Source organism: Capra hircus, chromosome 9 (assembly GCF_001704415.2).
Source record: "Capra hircus breed San Clemente chromosome 9, ASM170441v1, whole genome shotgun sequence".
Lineage (NCBI taxonomy): Eukaryota > Metazoa > Chordata > Mammalia > Artiodactyla > Bovidae > Capra > Capra hircus.
Window position 1 is genome coordinate 67331084 of NC_030816.1, and position 22050 is coordinate 67353133.

Genomic DNA, 22050 nt, shown 5'->3' on the forward strand with positions numbered 1-22050 from the left:
CACCAGGAAAAATGTGTCTAAATAAAATGGATTAAAAAATCTTCCATTTTATTTTCCATATTGGTATAAGTAATGACAAAAATAACTTAAAAACATATAAAGGAGCAGATGGATGGATGAAAACTGAATCTGGGGAAATCAGAAAATACAGCAATTTCTACAGGAAATAGAATTACATAGTTTGGATTTTCTAATTCAAAGTAAGATTTTGATAACTTTTGACTCTTAAAATTACTATTATAACTGTAGAATTCTCATCAAATTAATTACTTCTCTGAAATCCGATTTCCTCAAATGAATATAGAATCCTTTATTCTTACTTTTCAGGATGAAGCAGCTATAGCAAAAAACCTGACTCTGCAGAACATATTCAGTGAATGCTAATAATTTTCACCCTCCGTCTTATCTTTCCTCAGCTTAAAGAAGACATACTACTTACATAATTCTGAAATAATTGCATTCAATGCAATGAGAGCATATAACTCTGCGCACCTGATTTAAAGGTCTATATAGTCCAGCTACTAGTACCTGAAAATGAATAAGGTCAAGATCAGTCAAAAGCACTGGCTACCTGAAGGACAATGGCAGGACATAAAAAGTTACATTATTATAAAGTAATTTGTATTTATTATCTTTTTACAAAAAATACCATAAAAAGAAGACCATCCTAATGATGACAGTTTTCTTTTTTTATCATGTAAAATTTTATCATACAAACTCTCCCTTTTTATTTATCCTGTTTTCTATCACTAGCAGTTTTGAGTGGGGGGAAAATGGACACATTTAAAAAATTTTTTATTTGGAAAAAAAAAAAAAATCCTTGCTTGAGTCAATGGAGAAGACCAGGCTCACAGATAAAGTGATTGACAGCTTGCTGATAATGTCATATACAGCATGAAAAAAGCTGACTGGTTTCATATGATGTGTTTCTTATCAAAACAAGTATTTGTTTTTATGGAGTATTTCAACAAGTATTTGGTTTAACGGAGAAGAAGTACTCATCTCTATGAGCTATGTCCACAATGACATGCTAAAGAATCAGTCATGTGATTAATAAAGTACAATTACTGTTACGTTTAAACCATGATTGTGACTTAACCGTGAATCACCATTGTTATTATTACTACTAGTTACTGAGTCTCTACCACCTGCCAAGAGTTTAATCCTCATGTAACCTTACGAATTAAGTTGTGCCTTTGTGTAACTCAAAAGAAAAATTATTTTAAAACGCAGTGACTGACTTAACCAAAGATCTGACATAACCAAAGGTGCTCAGAATTCACAGTGAGATAAGCAGGAAGGCCAACATCCATTCTCACGAGGCACTTACAGAACAGTTTCCTAAACATAATTTAAATTAGGTCCCACCAACCAAATTTAACCGTTATACTCTGGGGTACTTTGGGAATAACTGTATAAATCAATCCTTGTGAGCAGATGGAAAATGAAATGTGGCAGACAAAGACATTTAAGTGAGTAGTTCAGAGTATCAATTTTCATCTTCCATTATGGCTACTGAAGAAATTAAGGTTTTGCTTTTGAAACTTCTTTACCATTTCTCTTCCTGATGGGTTTTTCATCTGCTCCGTTGTTGTTCAGTGACTAAATTGTGTCCGACTCTTTGTGACCCCATGAATGGCAGTACACTAGGCTACCCTGTCCTCCACAATCTCCCAGAGTTTGCTCAAATTCATGTCCACTGAGTTACACTAAAAAATTTCCCAAAAGTACCATGTGCCCATAACAGTAAAAATTTGGTCACAGATGAATCTTGGGTCCATGAACTTAACATCTCTGCACTCACTGGATGCTCAAAAGCTATACAAACAAATCAAGTTCCAGGGAAGTTGCCAAAGGAAGATTATTCTAGACAAAGCTAAAGCAACTGTTAGCAATGCATAAACCATATTCAACAGTATCCCTGAAAAACCACCTGACCCATCACGTCTGAAGATGCCCACAGGTAAAGCAGACACTGTTAGTTTGGTTTTGAAGTCTGTTCCCTGAATGGTTAGACACGTTCTTCTCATTTACCATCATTCATCAGATTTTTAAATACCTTCAGTTTATCCAGAGGAAAATTAAGTAACAAGCTGCACAATTTAGAATCATGAATAAAACATAGAGTTTCAGAAACTCAAATCTTGTGACCTGGACTAGGAATACAAAATTTTTTCCACCTTTTCTGTTACTGTATAAAGAGTAAGCATTTGCCTGGTTAAAACAAAAATTAGCAAACCCTAAAATCAGTATTGTTTAGATTTCTGACTTTAAAAATCTGTTTGACAGAGCAGGCTTTACTATACTGACATCTTAACAGTAACCAAAGTCCTGTTCCCACTAAATTTTGGCTTGGCAGCCCCCAAATTTGCTAAAAGCCTAAATTCTTCCTGGTTAAGAATTCTGTACCTTAAGAGCATTCTGAAGTAACACAGCGCAACAAGGAAGCTGGATTAAGCAAGTCCTTCAGATTGCTATTCTTATCACTGAAACCAAGCCTTCTGCAAAATGAGAATAAGGAGAGTTACTGATTTACTCAGGGTCTTCCCAGGTGGTGCAGTAGTAAAGAATCTGCCTACCAGTGCAGAGGACACAGGCTCAATCCCTGGGTCGGGAAAATGTTCCTTTTAGCAGGGGACCCCAACCACCCTCCCCTCACCCCCGGGGCCACACAGCAGGAGGAGTGTGGAGGGCAGGCAGGCGAGCGAAGCTTCACCTGTATTTACAGCTGCTCCCCATCACTCGCATCACTGCCTGAGCCCTGCACCCTGTCAGATCAGCAGCAGTACTGAATTCTCACAGGAGCTCAAACCCTCCTGCTCTTGAAGCATCCTGAAACCACCATCCCCTGCCCTCAGTCTGTGGAAACACTGTCTTCCACCAAATCAGTCCCTGGTGCCAAACGGGTTGGGGACTGCTGCCTGACACCTTAGATTTGAATCTGATACTATATAGTACATAATATCTCACTAAAAGTAAAATCTGATATTCGCACATTACCTTAGATTACAACAAGCAAATAATCATTAGAACAGAAAATAAAAGGATCTGGTTTCAAACTATAAATGACAACATGTTCTAATCTTCCCATCTTTCTCATCAGGTTGGTTCTGCTGACGTGGTGAAGTTCATTTAGATAGCATCCTAGACATCTTTCACAGGTTTTGAGGGCCTCAAATTATGAGTGTCAAAATTTCACATAAAGCTTAATATCTGGGTTGAGAGATCATTCCAATAATTTTGAAATCAAACCACATAGAAAGTACTTGACTCAACTTACCCAGTGGCTAAATGTTAAAGAATTGGTCAAAGAGTGTTCCAAACAAATCAATTCACTTAATTTTTCAAGTAGATCCGATTACTGTTGTCTTTTAAAAAATTCAAAGACTCCACCTATTGAGGAAAGAGAAAAAAACACAACAAAGGATAGCATTTAAACCAGAGGAGCATTATATGATCTATATATTAGTAACATGGAAATCAAAGCAAGATTATTATTATTATATATCTAAGTTACTGTGCTACTTAAAACTGTAAAACAACAAAAGCATCTGGCAACTAGATTAAAATTTCCAGTTTGAAAATAAAAAGAATGTTCAGGCACAGAAAAAGCAATAAAATAACAATGTGTGAGAGCAGAAGCGTTTATTTTCAGTACTGATTGGCACACGGAAGTGATGACTATATAATGTCAGTTAGGATATGTATGTAAAATTAGAGATGAGTAAAAGATGTAACTGACTACTCTGGAATTCTATTCATTGATTCTTATTAATTTACTGATGCAATGAAAATGTGGAGATTGCAGTTTTTATAGCAGGTAAGTCCTAGTTATAGGCAATCTGTCTTGAGGAATATAAATGAATACCCAGATAGATCATTTGGGAGAATTCACTAGCATAAATTTCCAAATCATTCTTAGACTGTTACACCCTGTCTCCCACAGAAAGTGTTTACTAAAGACCCATAAACAGCTTAATTATGGTTCATAAGTAATATCAGCTAATTCTATTCATCTTACCCATAGATGTGTATTTTCTGAAGCTCAAATATTAACTTGCTATCTTAGCTTCAAGAGAAAGTTTGACAGAAGGCAAAGCTATATCTCAACTGACGAGAACCTAAGATAAATGGGAATCTGGGAGGCTGAGCAGAAGAGTGAGAAAATTGGACAGCTTCTAGCTACTTCCAAATCAGGTCCTCCCAGGGTAGATTAAGTAACTTTAAAGTTCTAGGACATAAGACACAACTATATTCCAGTGCAAGTTAAAAACCTATTGCAAGGTCATAAATATATAATTTTTATAATGCAATTTGGAATTAACCACATACTGTCACTCCCCAAATCCCACTACACATATTGTTAACAGAAAAATTGAGCTACCTCAGTTATATATTTTAAAAAAAAAGGTTTAAATAGATTTGTTACCCACTATTTGAAGGTAGATGCTCCAACAAAACAAAACAAAATTGTTCCTACTAATGGAGAAGACAAATAGTAATAATAATACTAAGTAGAAATCCCCAGTAGCCATGGGAAATATGTTTTCACGTCCAAGACAACCAATGTCTAGATGCTAGTCTTGCTACTATTCAACAAATAGTTATCTAGGAAACTCATCTGGATATGGTCCTCATTAATGGTGATAAATAGTCTTAATTATTATTCTAGGGTTCTTGTCATAACTACGACAAGACAAATGTCAAATAGTTTGGTTATTTTAATTACACTAGACCATTACATTGTTTAGGTTTAAAGTACCTAAACAATGAAACGCAAAATGGTACAATGCACATAACTTTCACATTGAGTATCTAAGAGCTGTGACATATGTTTTTGGCACTTTTCCAGGCCCTTTATGAAAGAGTTAGTTATACAAAGGTGCTTTCAAACAATGTTCAGTCACTAGCTTCCTATCACCTCTGGGTGCTTACACGATGGTTTTGTGCTATCAAACTGTTTGGGTTAGCCACTTTCTAGGAAAAATCCAGGGTACTGCCCATCATGATGCAGAACGACTTGAAGATCCTAAGAATCCTTTCCTCATCGACGCTTCAATGTATAATGTGAAACTGACCTGTACAAGTGTCTAGATCTACCATCGCTCTGTTCATTATTTAGACGAAATATTGTTTTCTTAAATTATGTATTCATATTTCTTGCTTCACTTCTGGCATCATTTCATGGTTGGCCACCAAGCCAGAATCTTATTTAGGTTTTTCGTTCACAATATAGCAAGTATGCTCTAGTTTCAAAATAACTAGGACTACCTGAGTGGTCAGTGATTTCGAATTATTTAGGAATTTTTCAGCATGAGTGCTCCCTAAAGTGAAAGTGAAGTCGCTCGGTCGTGTCCGACTCTTTGCGACCCCATGAACTGTAGCCCACCAGGCTCCTCCATCCATGGAATTTTCTAGGCAAGAGTACTGGAGTGGGTTGCCATTTCCTTCTCCAAGGGACCTTCCCGACCCGGGGATCGAACCCGGGTCTCCTGCATTGCAGGCAGATGCTTTTACCATCTGAGCCACCAGGGAATCCCTACGAAGTGCTCCCTACCAAGCTTCAAAAGCAGTAAGTACAAAATATATTAATTTTATGTATGGATGATTTAGTTAAATGATTGCCGTAATTTACACAGAAGGTATAGATATGTTGCCTGTGTAACAAGTGAGCACCATGTTTGCAAACCACTATACAACATTCCCTAGAAATGTTCATTTCCTTAGAAATGACTAACAACTGAGAGATGATGGTTGATTCCCTATAATTCTTACACCATGCAGTAGTACCTGTCTACAATAATTTTGTAACCTGATGAAAGCAGTTGAATCCCCACCTCCTTACATTCATTTTGTTTTTATTGCCTGCCTTACCACACTAGGAAAAAAGGAAAACAAGACCAAAAATAAAAAACCACCCCACCTCAGTCAGTGGTATTTGGGCTCCATCAGAAAATCTAAATACATTTGAACTTTGTATTTCTGTCAAGTATGTGGTCTAAACAATAGAGTAATTTATCATTAGCTAATATTTGATTGTACTTGTCACCAATTGGCCTAGTGTTAGTCATTTTAACATAATAAATCCATATATCTACAATGCTGGATTAGAGTGACTTTCTCTGGCTGAATGGTTCCCCATGTAATACACAGGAACCATGCTCCCTGAATTGACAAGGCTACTCTAAGAACACTTCAGCTGTCCAAGCTGTTGCCACAGTGAACACAGTAAATTACTCTCTCGGGAGCATGGAAACTACCCTTGAAGAGAATGAAGGGTACCTTGGAGTAAGTTTGTGAACTGTAATGTCTTCATAGCTCTGTACTATGGATTAGTGGTCATGGAGATTCCTCCTTGCACTGAGGATGAGGCTGAGGCCCAGAAGGTTGCAGACACTTGTCCTGGGCCACAGCCGCTAGGGAGGTCTCCTGACTACTCTTCCACCATTTTCCCCTTTACATCACAGAGCTTCTTTGCTTTCCGTAAGCAAAAGTTCAATAATCTTGACCAGGAGCTTACTGAGGACCAACGACATTAAAGACACTTCTCAATTTAGGAAGAGAAGATAATGGGTGCAAAGTGAGTGAGAACAGGCCCACAAATACCACAGGTGTCACACTACCCTCTTGAGCATAGTTATAGTCAAACTACTTCTTTGAAAACTTAATAAAAAACAGGCCAAGAAGAATAAAGAGACTGAGAATACCTTGAGACTCTTACATACCCAAGATATTTGGGCATATTTTGGCAGAGCTCCAAAATAACATTTAGAAAGCAGTGTCCTAACAGCCAGCTATTAGCACAGCTGCCTTACTGGGTCATAAATATTATTTTTCCTTGTAAATAACATAACATTGAAGACGTTTTTAACCAGAGAAGCACCCTTAATCCTACCACGCAAACACAATCATATTCATTTAAAAAAATTTTATCTAGTATTTATTTGCCCCCATGCAACCCACTTCAGTATTCTTGTCTGGGAAATCCCATGGACAGAGGAGCCTGGCAGGCTTACCGTCCATCGGGTCCCAAAAGAATTGAACAGGACTTAGCAACTAAACATAACAACAAAGCATATTTTCACAAAGATGCTCTCATAACATCTCATGCATCCCATGCATAATTACGCATTCTATCTTTTCATTTAACATTTCATAAACACATTATATATTTCCACATAAGTCACAAAGTTCACATTTTCATCAGCCATATAATGTTCAGTCGCTCAGTCGTGACTCACTCTTTGTGACCCCACGGACTGCAGCACACGAGGCTTCCCTGTCCATCACTGGATCTTGCTCAAACTCATGTCTATCGAGTTGGACATGACATCATAGTCCATAGGGTTTACATACTTATTTAGCCATTTCCTTAATCGTTCCTATATGTGGGAGTATTTCAAATATTCTCATTTGCTTTTTTAAAATTTTATTAAATGTTAAAAAACATTTTTTATTGGGTTATAGTCCATTAATGATGCTGTGATAGTTTCAGGTGACAGTGAAGGGACTCAGCCATACATATATCTCATTTACTTTTAACACTAGAAACACAATGTTTTCCTTAAAACATTAACAAAAATACAATTGTTAAATCAAAGGGTATGAATATTTTATGGCCTTCATAAAAAAGCCTTATGGATGTGAAGAGATTGAAATGACCTATAAAGTCACCAGCAACATATGAGCATTCTACTTTCACCAAACTTCCTCACCATGGCATGTGATTAATTTTTTTGACTTATTTAATATAAAATGGCATTTCAGAGTTACTTTTCTATTTTAATGGAAATCATAATTAATCTCATATTTTAAGATAATTTATTTCAACTTTAATTTAAAATTTAATATAATTCTATTCATATAATTTTACTATTTTTAAGTTATATGTTTTTTATGAATTTAAATGGTCTTCAATATAATAAATACATTAATTGTCTACAAATTGTCCTATAATTTTATTGTTGGATATTCACCAGTTAATATGTCTGGCGTGTATTTGGATTCTCAGTGTGAGGTATATATTCAAAGATTTTTGACAAATCTCAGGCTCCCATAATCCTGCTTACTAAGCTTGGTGTGTTATATTTTATGTATAGATTGTATTATTATGGGTTCGTTTCTGGCTTCCTCAATCTGCTACCTTGACCTACATATTTAAAAGGGAATATTTGTTCAGACCTAGCAAGTGTTATGTGATTGGTACTGAGTAATATAGTTGTCATGTTCATTATTACATGAACTTGTGTGTGTGTGCATTAGGTAATTTTAATTATTGTTACTGTTTCATAGTATGTTTGAATATACAGTAGGCCTAGATTCTATTCCATAGTCTCTTTTTTCAAATATTACTTGATATTTCCTTGTGTGAACACGTATACTTGAGAAATCCTCACCTATTTTCCCAGATTATATTCTTTGATTAAGTGCATTTTCTACCCTCTATATTCAGCCATACCCAAACAATTCTCATTAACAGTCTGAAAAGAATTGTGTTGAATCACAAATATAAACATCTGTTCAATATTTTGTTTTCTCACGTGGAAAAAAACATAGTATATGATATGCACCTCTCTACTACCTTTCAACCTTTATATTGAGTAAGCATTTACATGTCTTTTCCTGCTGTGTCTTTCCTCATTTCCACTTCACTTGCTTGGAAATATTTCATTCTCAAGTGCAGCTACTAAGCTGCATTAATTTCTCACAAAGTGCCCTGAATAATACCCTGTACATGTAGGTGAATACTGATGAAATACAAGACAAGTATTTTAAGTCCTATCTTAAAACATCTTAATTGTCTCAACAAAAATGAAAATAACCTGTCTGTAAATGAGACAAGCACCACAAAATAACAGCTCCAGCAACCACTTTACTTTCTTAGTATATTTACAGGACAAAGCCCTGAGTTCATTTAAAATGAAGCTGAATGACTGAGGTTACCAAATACCCTCCTCTTCTCCCTCTATCTTGACCAATATCTCTGATTTCTGTTCTCTGTGAAATAGGTTTGGATTAAAAGAGAGAGAGAGAAAAAAACCAGGGAAATGTAAATGACTTAAATTAAATAAAATATTTTAAATGTAAACTTGACTGAGAATAATCCACACGTTGTTATATTAATACATCATAATTAAATCCGCACATTATCTTCCTTGATTTAACGAACCTAAATCTTCTTTAAAAGTCTTGTATTTTATGAAATCCAGAACTGTAGATACTATGGTGAAAAAGGAGAAGGACATACAGAAGGAATGGGAGGGGAGAAGGCAGAAACATTCATCTTGTGAAGGTAGGCAAATAAGGACAGAAGCTATTTTCCATCCACACTTAGAAAGTCACACTTTGTGTCAAATTGAGTGAAAGCATGAATGATGTTCTTCTCCACTTTCCTGAAGAAAAAACACGTAGAAAATGTGGCAAATATTTAATCTGAGCCTTGTTTCCTGAAAGACTGCAAGATGCCCACAAATTTTCTTTCCCAGAGTTCAAAATAGCAAGCTGAGTGGGTGTAAGCACTTCAAGTGCAAAGTAGGGAAAAAAAAAAAAAAAGGTAACTAAGGAAAAGGAAGTCATACTTCTTGCTCCTCAGTTTGAGAATTTTAAAAGAGGTCCTTTAAAGGAATTTTAAAGATTTGGATCTAGCATCTGCCTGGAATCAGAACACAAACACAGTCCTGAACACGTAAACGGAGCCCGTCAGCCACTTTTAAATGGTACAGTGTCCATGCAAAGACCATATTTACAACCTCGTTGTTACAGCAAGAGTGTGCAGTTTCTATTCAGTTACAACCAGATACCTAAATACAACAGTGACAGAAAGGGAAAGTTAGCTGAAGGACCATGGGGGTCGCTGCCACACCCAGGAAGAGGGACCTTCTTCAACAGGGCTATGAAAACTTTATGGTGCATATGAGCCACCAGGGGAGTTTGTTAAAATGCAGACCCTGATTCTACAGTTCTGTGTGGGGTCCAACTTTCTTAAAGTTCCCAGGAGATACTGATATACTTGCCTGAGGTCTATACTTTAAGAAGCAAGGTTCTAGTCAATCACAATGGCTTACTGACGGCCAGACAACAGAAATAATAATCAACAACTACAAATGTTTGCAAGGCACCTAACAATGGGTTACATGTTAGAGGTGATAACCAAGTGTATATGATTAGCCCTAAGCTAACCCATAAGAAAGAAAGTGAAGTTGCTCAGTCGTATCTGACTCTTTGCCACCCCATGGACTCCTCTGTCCATGGGATTTTCCAGGCAAGAGTACTGGAGTGGGTTGCCATTTCCTTCTCCAGGGGATCTTCCGGACCCAGGGATTGAACCCAGGTCTCCCACACTGTAGGCAGACGCTCTACCGTCTGAACCACCAGGGGAGTTCTATAAGAAACCATAAGAAACAATTTTTTTAAAAATTAAGTGATAAATGCTAAAGAGTGTGGTAATGATTCTAGAATAATAGGAACTGAAAACAGGAAGAGATCAGACAGGGCTGGAATAATGGCAAGGGGTTTCAAAGAGCCAGGTAGACTTGGTCGAGCCTGCAGTTGGGAGGATTTGGATAGAGAAAGAGCCGGGGATCAGAAAAGGACGTTCTAGAAGGGAGCTACGTGCCTGGAGGTACAATAAGAGAAAACTACATCCCTTGCTTTCCAGTTGTAAATATCATCATTAGAAATTTTAACCAGAATTCATTTTCAACCAAGTTTAGGGAACTTCTGACTTTTGTTTAAAATGTGAACACTTGGGACTTACAATGCTGTTTTGGGACAGTAAAGCAACAGGAAATCTTGCTTTAATCTTAAATTTTCTTCATTGACAATACCATGTGTCATTAATGACATTTGATAGGGGTAAGCCTGGTAGCACAAAGGTCCCATTTCTGTATATATATTTGGGCTTCCTTGGTAGCTCACATGGTAAAGAATCTGACTGAAAGGCAGGAGACCCGGGTTTGATCACTGGGTTGGAAGGATCCCCGGGAGAAGGGAATGGCAACCCACTCCAGTATTCTTGCCTGGAGAAGTCCATGGACAGAGGCGCCTGGTGGGCTATCGTCCATGGGGTCACAAAGAGTCGGACACGACTGAGTGGCTAAACACATATTTATGTAATGTATGCCTCTGATTAATCTATGTCTTTAATAATGAATGATTTTAACAGCATTAGGATAGAACTTTTCACTGTAATAGAATTAATAATTTTGTTATTCAGAGTGTTTCCTGTTATTCAGAGTCTACTTTTATTATAAAAATAAACACTTTTTTCTCCTAGAAGATACTTTTGGATGGCACATACCCACACAACACCCCCACTTCCAGCAATATTCTTCCTTTTTCTCCCACACTGGCTGACAATGGGAAGAAAACATATCCAGAAACAGAATGAAATTATTAATTAATTATATCTGAGGGCTTCGGGTTTTTTCAAAAAAATCTCACCAATCCCCCCAGTAGGTCAGATACATTGATCCAACAGGAAAGGAACAGAGGATTACAAAGGTCAATATAAACATGGAAATTCGAACTTTAAACTTTTTTTACTGAAGAAAATTATAGGGAGACGAGGGTACCTCTAAGCTGCAGGAGGGAAGAACGCATTTGAAAGATAAACAGTGTGTTTTAGTCTCAAGGCAGGCCAACACTCTCATCAAGTTCCAGCTCTGTCTTCAGCACTATCAACCTTATCGTGTGTGCACGCTAAGTCACTTCAGTTGAGTCCGACTCTCTGCAATGCTATGGACTGCAACCTGCCAGGCTCTTCTGTCCATGGGATTCTCTAGGCAAGAATACTGGCATGAGTTGCCAAGCCCTCCTCCAGGGGATATTCCCAACCTAGGGATCGAACCTGCATCTCTTACGTTTCCTGCATTGGCAAGCAGGTTCTTTACCACTAGCAGGATGGGAAGCCCTTCAGCCTTATCACCTTATCATAAAGAGTAAGAAAAGATATGTGGGCTACTTGCAAATACTACACTTCATGTGAACATTAAAAGCCATGACTGTGGTTTAATTACAACTACTGAAAGAGGAGAGTGCAAAAGTTGGCTTAAAGCTCAACATTCAGAAAACTAAGATCATGGCATCTGGTCCCATCAGTACAGTTCAGTTCAGTCACTCAGTTGTGTCCAACTCTTTGCGACCCCATGAATCGGAGCACACCAGGCCTCCCTGTCCATCACCAACTCCTGGAGTTCACTCAGACTCGCATCCATCGAGTAGGTGATGCCATCCAGCCATCTCATCCTCTGTCGTCCCCTTCTCCTCCTGCCCCCAATCCCTCCCAGCATCAGAGTCTTTTCCAATGAGTCAACTCTTCGCACGAGGTGGTCCCATCACTTCATGTCAAATAGATGGGGAAACAGTGGAAACAATGTCAGACTTTATTTTGGGGGGCTCCAAAATCACTGTAGATGGTGATTGTAGCCATGAAATTAAAAGATGGTTACACCTTGAAAGAAAGTTATGACCAACCTAGATAGCATATTAAAAAACAGAGACATTACTTTGCCAACAAAGATCCGTCTAGTCAAGGCGATGGTTTTTCCAGTGGTGATGTATGGATGTGAGAGTTGGACTGTGAAGAAGGCTGAGCGCCGAAGAATTGATGCTTTTGAGCTGTGGTGTTGGAGAAGACTCTTGACAGTCCCTTGGACTACAAGGAGATCCAACTAGTCCATCCTAAAGGAGATCAGTCCTGGGTGTTCATTAGAAGGACTGATGTTGAAGCTGAAACTCCAGTACTTTGGGCACTTGACATGAAGAGCTGACTCATTTGAAAAGACCCTGATGCTGGGAAAGATTGAAGGCAGGAGGAGAAGGGGATGACAGAGAATGAGATGGTTGGATTGCATCACTGACTCAATGGACATGGGTTTGGATGGACTCCAGGAGTTGGTGATGGACAGGGAGGTCTGGCTTGCTGCGGTTCATGGGGTCGCAAAGAGTCGGACATGACTGAGCAACTGAACTGAACTGACTGACTGTGCCTTCTGTTTCTGTCCTGTAAAACTTCCCTGTGCTTGCTCGAAGATGAAATTTAGGTAATGGATTATGGCAAAACTCTCCAAGTTCAAAGTCTGTAAACTCGAACATGATAAGATACATTCATCACTACTGGATTTGCTTCCTGGATCAGGAAGATGCCCTGGAGGAGGGCATGGCAACTCAATCCAGTATTCTTGCTGGAGAATCGCAAGGACCTGGTGGGCTACAGTCCACAGGGTCGCAAAGAGTCAGACAGGACTGAACAACTGAGCATGCGCGCGCGCACACACACGCACACACACATTCAGGATGCACCAGTGGTTACCTACTCCCCCAACCTAACCCACATAGGCATACACTCATAATGACAAAAAGTAGAGATTACTATGAGACTGTTCACTGTGAATGGCTGCAAAACAGTAAGTAGAAGGCAAACGGACATGCCCTAATAAGATCACGAGGTTTATCCTCTACAAATCTCTTCCTCTTTCTATTCTGAACCCTTTCAGGTGTCCTCCCCTAACTAGGTCAGGGATCGTGAAAGCAGCACTCCCCATCTATTGCAAAAAAAAAAAAAAAAAAAAAGGGCTAACAATCTTTTTCATACTTGGCTGCTGAAAATGTAATACATTCTCATTAGAAGAAGAATTTATGAAAACAAACAAAAGTACTTGGGACAGGACAAAACTTATTACAAACCAATAAATAATGGCTGGCGATGAGGTTTATTTGGGGAATGCATTTGACTAGAATAAAAGAAATCCCCCCCACACACACTTTGGGAGATGCGGTTATTAATACCATGAAGACCCTGTGCAAGGCACCATGTCCTCTAAACCACAAGACATGGTCTGCTTTCAGTTTTGTGAGACCATTTCTCTTTGAATCGAACTGGCCCTTCTGAAGACAGTTCCTCAGTGAGACATATCCTCTCCCTCTCCTTCTCTCTCTTCCCTATCCCCCGCCCTCTGGTTTGGATCTGGCCTTTTGCTTAGTCATAAGACATAGCCCCACGTTTTCTTCTCTCATATCTCTCTCTACAATGCTCTGTGTTTATGCATCCACCTACTTTTAGAAACACCCACCCATATTTATCAGCAGTTTTAAGAGTTAACTTTACAGCAGCACAGACTTTTAACTACAAGCCTGCAACCACTGTGGAAAAAGGTTTGGTGAAAGATTTCCCAAGCCAGAACTGATGTCCTCACTAACCAGGCTGCCAGGCCTAGATCAAATGAAGGTCGACGCACAGTCCCCAGAGGAGGCTGTTCAACTCGTCGGGTCGGTTCCCCTGAGCCCTGCCAAGGAGGCCCTGCAGACTGACAGCCGACCTGGCAGAGCTGGTGTCTTCCCCTGGGCGGGCAGAGAGGCCCTCCCCCAAGGACGGGTACCAAGAACCGGCAGAGGCAGAGCCCAGCTGAGCGGCTGGGGGCAGCCACTTGGGGCAACACAAAGGCAGTTCCCTCTGCCTCGGGAGACTTAGAGAGCCCTGATGATGACTTGGGCTGTCGAAATGTGTACTGTGAGACAGGTCGTCCCTCCTGGCACTGTGGGTGCATGAAGCCCAGGCCGGGGCAGCAACAACAGCCTGGCCTGAGGACAGCCTGCTCCTTACATCAAAGCTGGAGGCCCTGGGAGGCTGGCGAGCAGCCAAAGACGCAGAGAGCAGCAGGGGAGTGTGTTGCCTTAGGATAATAGCAAACTGGGACAGGATAGAGTCTGTGAATTCTAAGCACCGGGGAGGTCTGCTCAGAGATTTTACCCTCTCCTGTCAGGGATGTGATTTAATTTCCTTTGAAGAAAAAAACAAAAAAAAAGAAAGGGAGAAAAAGGAAAGAATATACATTCCCAAACCTTCTGTCTGCAAAAGCAGACACCACAATGCAAGTTAATGCACTCTGGTCCTTTTCAGCTTGCAGCCACTGTCTAAAACAATAGGGCTAAGTGAGATGTGACGTTCTCCCATCCATCGTAACAGGGCATTAAGTCTAAGGGGTAATTAAGATCATTGAAATGCAAACATCACTGTTCCATTGCTAATATCCTCCCAGATATTTCCCATCAATTCCGTTTAATTAGAGGAGCACCACATGTTAATTATAACCTGACAGTTTTATTTATTTGACAGGACACAGCATAGAGTCTCATTTTAAGTAACAAGAAGGAGAACTTACGTTGAGGCTTTGAACTCTGTCACAAAGATGACTCAGCTCTCGGTCCTAGAATGTTCTACCCAGAAAAGTTGACCCAACTTGCTCCCTGGTGGCTCAGTGGTAAAGAATCTGCCTGCTAATGCAGGAGACATCAGAGACTTGGGTTCAATCCCTGGGTCAGGAAGATTCCCCTGGTGGAGGGCCTGGCAACCCACTCCAGAATTATTGCCTGGAGAATCCCATGGACAGAGGAGCCTGGTGGGCTACAGTCCATGGGGTCACAAAGAGTCAGACATGACTGAAGTGACTTAGCATGCATGCACACACACTCAACAAAAATGGGAGTTCATTCAGGAATTATCTTCTCTCCTCCTCACTTTACTGCATAGATTTCTGCATAAAAACATACAGAAAATAAAGAAAGAAAGAAAACTCTAGAAGGGAGTAAAGAAAAATCAATCCATTACTCTCCCTTCTGTAATCTTAAAATGTGATTCCTCAGGACCAGGATAGATGCTGTGAACGAACCAAAGCCTTTTCAAGGAAGCAAGCATCACAAGGGAACATGGCACCTATGGGCCAACCAGTGACTGGGTGTCTCCGTGAGAACCTGCACTGAATAAATTCTCCTTAGAACAGAGAGGGCCTTGTGAGCGTTCCTCCAGAGGAAATGAATATGAGTTGAGGTCACTCAACCCTAATCCACCCTGTACATCAGGGTGATCCTTCCAGCCACACATGCTCCACTAAGGCGGTAGTTCGTCAGGGCCCAGCGAGTCACCCCTAGTGGCATGCTGGGGGTGGAATAACTTCCAACTCCTTGCTCATCCGGTGTGGGGAAGGCCAAGGTACAGAGTTTTACTTGATTGCATAAAATGTAGAGCTATTTTCAGCTTCTGAATCATCGCTCTGGCTCTTTTACCAGTCCTAAAGCCATAGTACAACCCTATTCAATTTTAACTTATTTGAACAGAAGCAAACCCTTCAACTTAATCCTGAGGCATTTCAAAAAAAGATGAAACTGTGAAATGGAAGGGGGAAAAAAAAACAACCAAGAGAGTTTTACAAATATTTGCAATTTAAAATGGTCACCATTGGGATGCAGTGGTTCCCTTCTATTATCTTGGAACTCAATATACAAACCCTGGACAATTAACACTTAGCAAGACTTGGGTGCCTGAGGACACAAAGCAATTTTGTTTTAGTTACACTTCTAAGACTTCGAAGAGAAACATTAAATAACGGAGATTTTTTAAAAACTGCTAACTGATATAGGAAGAACCTTAGCTATTTCTGTAATAATTCCACTGGGATTTGTGCTGGATATTATAAAAACAGGATGTTTTGTTTGTTGTTCCTCATAAAAGACTACCAAACCAGTTATAAAGCTACAAAAGACAACAAAAAGACAAATCTATGTGAAGTATTTATGAAGCCTGATGGAATTTTTATTCATGTATTTAAATTTTTTGCTGAATGTGGGATGACCCCTGGAGACATATTTCTTGTTTTTATGAATGCCAAAAGGGAAATAGTTACATAACATAATTCTGCAGTGGTCCAATATCAGAGTGCAGAGAACTTAATCTTAAATACAGGACAGTCAGAGATGAGTCTTCAATGCTAGGACCTCTTAGTTTTAAAATTAACATGGATTAACCCATGAATACCTGTCCCATTTAGAGAGAAGCTGATCCCAATAATATAAAGATTCCAATAGCAACTTTTTTTTTTTAAATACTCCTTCAAGGCAATGTGATAAAGCTACTGGTACCAAAGGATACTATTAGTGTATTTAGAGATGATTTTAAATGGGTATGACTAGCACACCCAGATACACAATCTTATCTGTGTGTATGAGGGGAAAGAAGGAGGACACAGCAGGGTCGCTGTTGTTGTTGTTTAGTTGCTAAGTCGTGTCAAACTCTTTTGCAACCACATGGATATAACCGCCAGGCTCCTCTGTCCATGGGATTCCCCAGGCAAGAATACTGGAGGGGGTTGCCATTTACTCCTCCAAGGGATCTTCCCGACCCAGGGATGGAACCGAGTTTCCTGCATTGTAGGCAGATTCTTCACCGTTGAGCCACCAGGGAAACCAGCAGGGGTCATCACTCTGTAAATTAAATCATGATTTTTCACTACTTCTGCCTAAGTAAACAGAAGCCTACATATCATCCCCATAGCCTGACCCACATAGCTCCAGTTAGGAGTGAAGAGTGAGTGGAGAGGAAGTGCATCTAGGAAACAATTACACCTAAATGTTCTCCAGGCAGACAGTTGAGTTCTGCACTGTTCATTCAGAAGCCTTTTGAAATAGCTGGAAAACCCACTCAAAAAACTATACCTGCTACCAGGACTCTATGAATGAGTCTCCATTCAAGCCAAGTCCAAATACCTGGTTGACCATGAGTCTAGGAAAGAAATAAAGGCTTCTCTTCTCTTCTTTTAGTTCTAGGAACCACAGCTAATCAACAAGGCTTCATTTTCTATAAAACTATAAGCAAATGTCTTTTTAATATCCAGCCACTTGCAAACTATTCTGCCTGGTGAAATTAAAACTGTTTCCTATTTCAGTATTTATAATTTGCAGTTTCTGTCACCTGGTAACATACTCAGCAACCATTTTCTCAGTAGCTGTCACATACCAGGCACTGTGCTACATCCAAAGGTCCAAACATGTGTTTTCTGACCTCAACAAATACCTGGTGTGCAGGTAGGAGGGAAAGTGCCATAGTCCAGGTTACAACAGCACCCACAGGAGAGTGAGGCACAGCAGTCAAAGAAGGGCTGAGAGTGAAGACACTTGAAATGGCCTGGCGTAATAGCAGAAGCTTGTCAGGCAGACAAACAGAAAACCAGGTTTGGGAGAAAACAGTATATTTGGTTTTAGAACAAACTAGGTTTGAGGTTTTGAGGTGCCTTAGGAATATTCAGATAGGGACTTTCTTGGTAGCCCAGTGGTTAAGATCCCACGCTTCCAATGCAAGGGGCGCAGGTGTGATCTCTGGTCAGGGAACTAAGATCCCACATGCCACACGGAGTGGCCAGAGAGAAGAAAAAAATTTTCAGACAAACATGTCCAAGCAGACAGCAGGACATATAGATATAAAACCCACAAGAATATGGGAGCTGAAACTCAGTTTGGAAGACCACTAGCATCATCGGTATCTAGGGTAATATGAAGCAATGGGCCTTGTCAATGATTTGGGAAGCTATAGACACAGGAGGCCTAGGGGCTGTACTCTGGGGAGAGCCACAGAGACTGGGGAGTAGGGAAGGGGCTGAGGACAGAGGTGGGCACCAGGTCACCAGCATCACAGAGCCAAGTGGAGAAACAATTAAATGACAAACAGTGCCAAATACAAATAAAATAATAGAACAAATAAGTCAAAGATTTCACTGAATTTCAAAATTAAGAGGTTACTGAGATTCCTTTCTAAAGTAGGTAGTCAAAACTGTGATGCAGTTGAGAGATAGGTAACTTGGGAGGTAGAAAATCCATTAGGATTATCGATTTCAGTTTGCTTGTTTGTTCACGTCCCAAATGTAAAATATTTGAACATGCTTAATCTCTCAAGTTGGGGGATCTATTTAAAAGCCATAGCCCTGAAAAGAAAAAAGTGTTCTAACAAGATTTTACTGAATTACACTTTAGCCATAGTGGAGTGACAGTTAAAACTTGACTGTGGGAAAGTAAAATTTCAAATTTTCAACAATTAATTAATGACTTACAATATTTTGGGGAACCAAAAGAAATCAGTAAGAAATTACACAAAACTGGGAATCCCAGACCACCTGACCTGCCTCTTGAGAAACCTGTTTGCAGGTCAGGAAGCAACAGTTAGAACTGGACATGGAACAACAGATGGGTTCCAAATAGGAAAAGGAGTACATCAAGGCTGTATATTGTCACCCTGCTTATTTAACTTATATGCAGAGTACATTATGAGAAACGCTCGGCTGGAAGAAGGACAAGCTGGAATCAAGATTGCCGGGAGAAATATCAATACCTCAGATATGCAGATGACACCACCCTTATGGCAGAAAGTGAAGAGGAACTAAAAAGCCTCTTGATGAAAGTGAAAGAGGAGAGTGAAAAAGTTGGCTTAAAACTCAACATTCAGAAAACGAAGATCATGGCATCTGGTCCCATCACTTCATGGCACATAGTTGGGGAAACAGTGGAAACAGTGTCAGACTTTATTTTGGGGGGCTCCAAGACCACTGCAGATGGTGACTGCAGCATAAAATTAAAAGACACTTACTCCTTGGAAGGAAAGTTATGACCAACCTAGATAGCATATTCAAAGGCAGAGACATTACTTTGCCAACAAAGGTCCATCTAGTCAAGGCTATGGTTTTTCCAGCGGTCATGTATGGATGTGAGAGTTGGACTGTGAAGAAAGCTGAGCACTGAAGAATTGATGTGTTTGAACTGTGGTGTTGGAGAAGACTCTTGAGAGTCCCTTGGACCGCAAGGAGATGTAACCAGTCCATTCTAAAGGAGATCAGTCCTGGGTGTTCATTGGAAGGAATGATGCTAAAGCTGAAACTCCCAATACTTTGACCATCTCATGTGAAGAGTTGACCCATTGGAAAAGACTCTGATGTTGGGAGGGATTGGGGGCAGGAGGAGAAGGGGATGACAGAGGATGAGACAGCTGGATGGCATCACCGACTCGATGGACATGAGTTTCAGTGAACTCTGGGAGTTGGTGATGGACAGGGAGGCCTGGTGCACTGCGATTCATGGGGCTGCAAAGAGACGGACACCACTGAGCAACTGAGCTGAACTGAACTGGAGATGTTTAAAAAGTAAAACCACTAAAAGGCAAGGGTAAACTTTGGTCATAGGATTTTTCAAGCTGAACAAAACTTTACAGATTGGATATCCACTTAAATCCCTTATTTTAAAACAGATTTTAACTCCATGCAATAATTCCAGCTTCCACTGGGAAATATCAAAACCATATTTAAAGAACGCAAGATGAAAGAAATTGGTCATGACAAAAAGGAGCTAATTCCTAAACCTGGCAGTTTTAGGATTCCAAATTCCCAGGAAAGGGTCCCCTCAAGGGTCCACTGACATCCCATACTCCTAGCATCTCATGACTAACTCATCCTGCTTAGGCTGATGTTATGTCCCTCAGGGGTCAGTCCTCACTCTGAAAGTTACTACATGACCAAGAAATCCTGAAGAGAGTAAATGAGAATTTATACCAAGGTAAAAAACAGTAGTGTCCATGTGATGACTTGTGTTGTGGCATGACTGTAATTGAACACCCAGTTTCATTCATGTGATAAAAAAGTCAGGGAAAAAAGTTTCTTTAGAACTTTGGAAATGACTTATAAGTCAGTTTCTGGGAAACATAAAAATAATAGAAGTGCTTTTGTACTTCTTTTATAAGTTTAATTTATAGCTTTCCAACTCCCCCAGTCTTTATGTTTTAAATAAGAGATGAGAAAAAAAAAAATCACCCAGAGGAAGCATCTTTATCAGGCCTGAAATAAATAAGGCCTGATAATAGGATTTAGCCTCCCAGCAAAGACTGGGATCCACCTGCCCTCAGTCTGGCAAGATTTAGGACTGTGGTTCTTTCACATGGAAGCACAGACATACACTGAGCGTTACTTTATTTCTTTACAAGAAGGAGCAGACAGTTTTGGCAGCTTAGACTCTGTTTAGAGTCAGACTTTCATAACAAAGAAACTTAAAAGTTTGGGCTCTAGATCTAGATTGGGATCTAGAAAGAGTAATGGAGTTTGAAACAATCATCACATAGAATGATATGAACATTTTATGTCAACATTTACTGAGTCCTTGCATCCCATCAGTGTACTAAGTGATTCATGTGTATTTCCTCATTAAATTTTTCATGAGGCAGGTACCATTATTGCCTCCCTCAAAGACGGCTTAAGGATCCAAAAGTTTAAGAAATTTGTCCGTGGCCTCATAGTAAATAATGAAAATGCCTTTTTAATCTAGGGAGTCTGACTCTAAACGTACGCTCTTGAAAAGATATATATAGTGGCAATATAAAAAGTTTCTCCAGTTGAAGAAATCCAAGTACCTTGTAATTGTGTGTGTGTGTGTGTGTGTGTGCGTGTGTGTGTGTGTGTGTGTGCACTCAGTTGCTCAGTTGCATCTGACTCTTTGCAATCCCATGGATTATATCCTATAAGGCTCCTCTGTCCCTGGAGATTCTCTAGGGAAAAATACTGGAGTGGGTTGCCATTCCCTTCTCCAGGGGATCTTCCCTATCCAGGGATCAAACCCAGGTCTCCTACATTGCAGGTGGATTCCTAACCGTCTGAGCTGCCAGGGAAGCCCACCGTGTAGTTACTTGCACTCAATTTTCAGTTCCACTTATGATTTTGATCTGGCAAATGGATCATAAGTGCCAAACCAAAAAAAGTTTAATATATTGAACCATTCCTAATTATTCACTATCTATGTTGGGACTACGGAATCACATGATCACCAGAGTTTCAGGTGGGTCAACCAGGTCTACATATGACAATGATGGAAATGCTTTCAGGTACAGAATGAAGGTCATTACTCTAAATTTGGCAACAAAATCCAAATCTTTCTTATACAGCTTAAGAGTATTCTTTTACCCAGATCATTGTCCTAATTTACTTTGGCACTAAAAAGTGTTTATTACTATAAAGTATGGCTAAAATTGATGGGTATAAAGGACTTTTTATGCCCATGTTCCACTAGATTAATTTTGGAGGGCCTGCCATGCTCTCCTTTTCTAGAAAATACAGTATTTCTTTGTTCTTAAAGAAAAGCCAAAATCTCTAAAAAGGAAACAAAATGTCACAGCATGACATTCTTTTCAATTTTGTTGTAACTTCATTATTGGAAAATGTCTATATTTTATTTTTCTATTAGGAAAAGCAC

At 39.7% G+C, this 22050-nt stretch overlaps 1 protein-coding gene and 1 non-coding gene across 4 annotated transcripts in view; both read right to left on the bottom strand.

The window, feature by feature from the left end:
• HIVEP2 (human immunodeficiency virus type I enhancer binding protein 2) overlaps positions 1-22050 on the bottom strand; it is a 216657-nt gene that overhangs the window by 92003 nt on the left and 102604 nt on the right. For all 3 annotated transcript variants that reach the window (XM_018053281.1, XM_018053282.1, XM_018053283.1), the window contains exon 3: positions 3281-3393. The gene's annotated coding sequence lies outside the window, so the exon portion shown is untranslated. The remainder of the gene's footprint in view (positions 1-3280; positions 3394-22050) is intronic.
• On the bottom strand, positions 5463-5535 carry TRNAC-GCA. Its single transcript has one exon. It is a non-coding gene; the product is annotated as a tRNA-Cys (tRNA).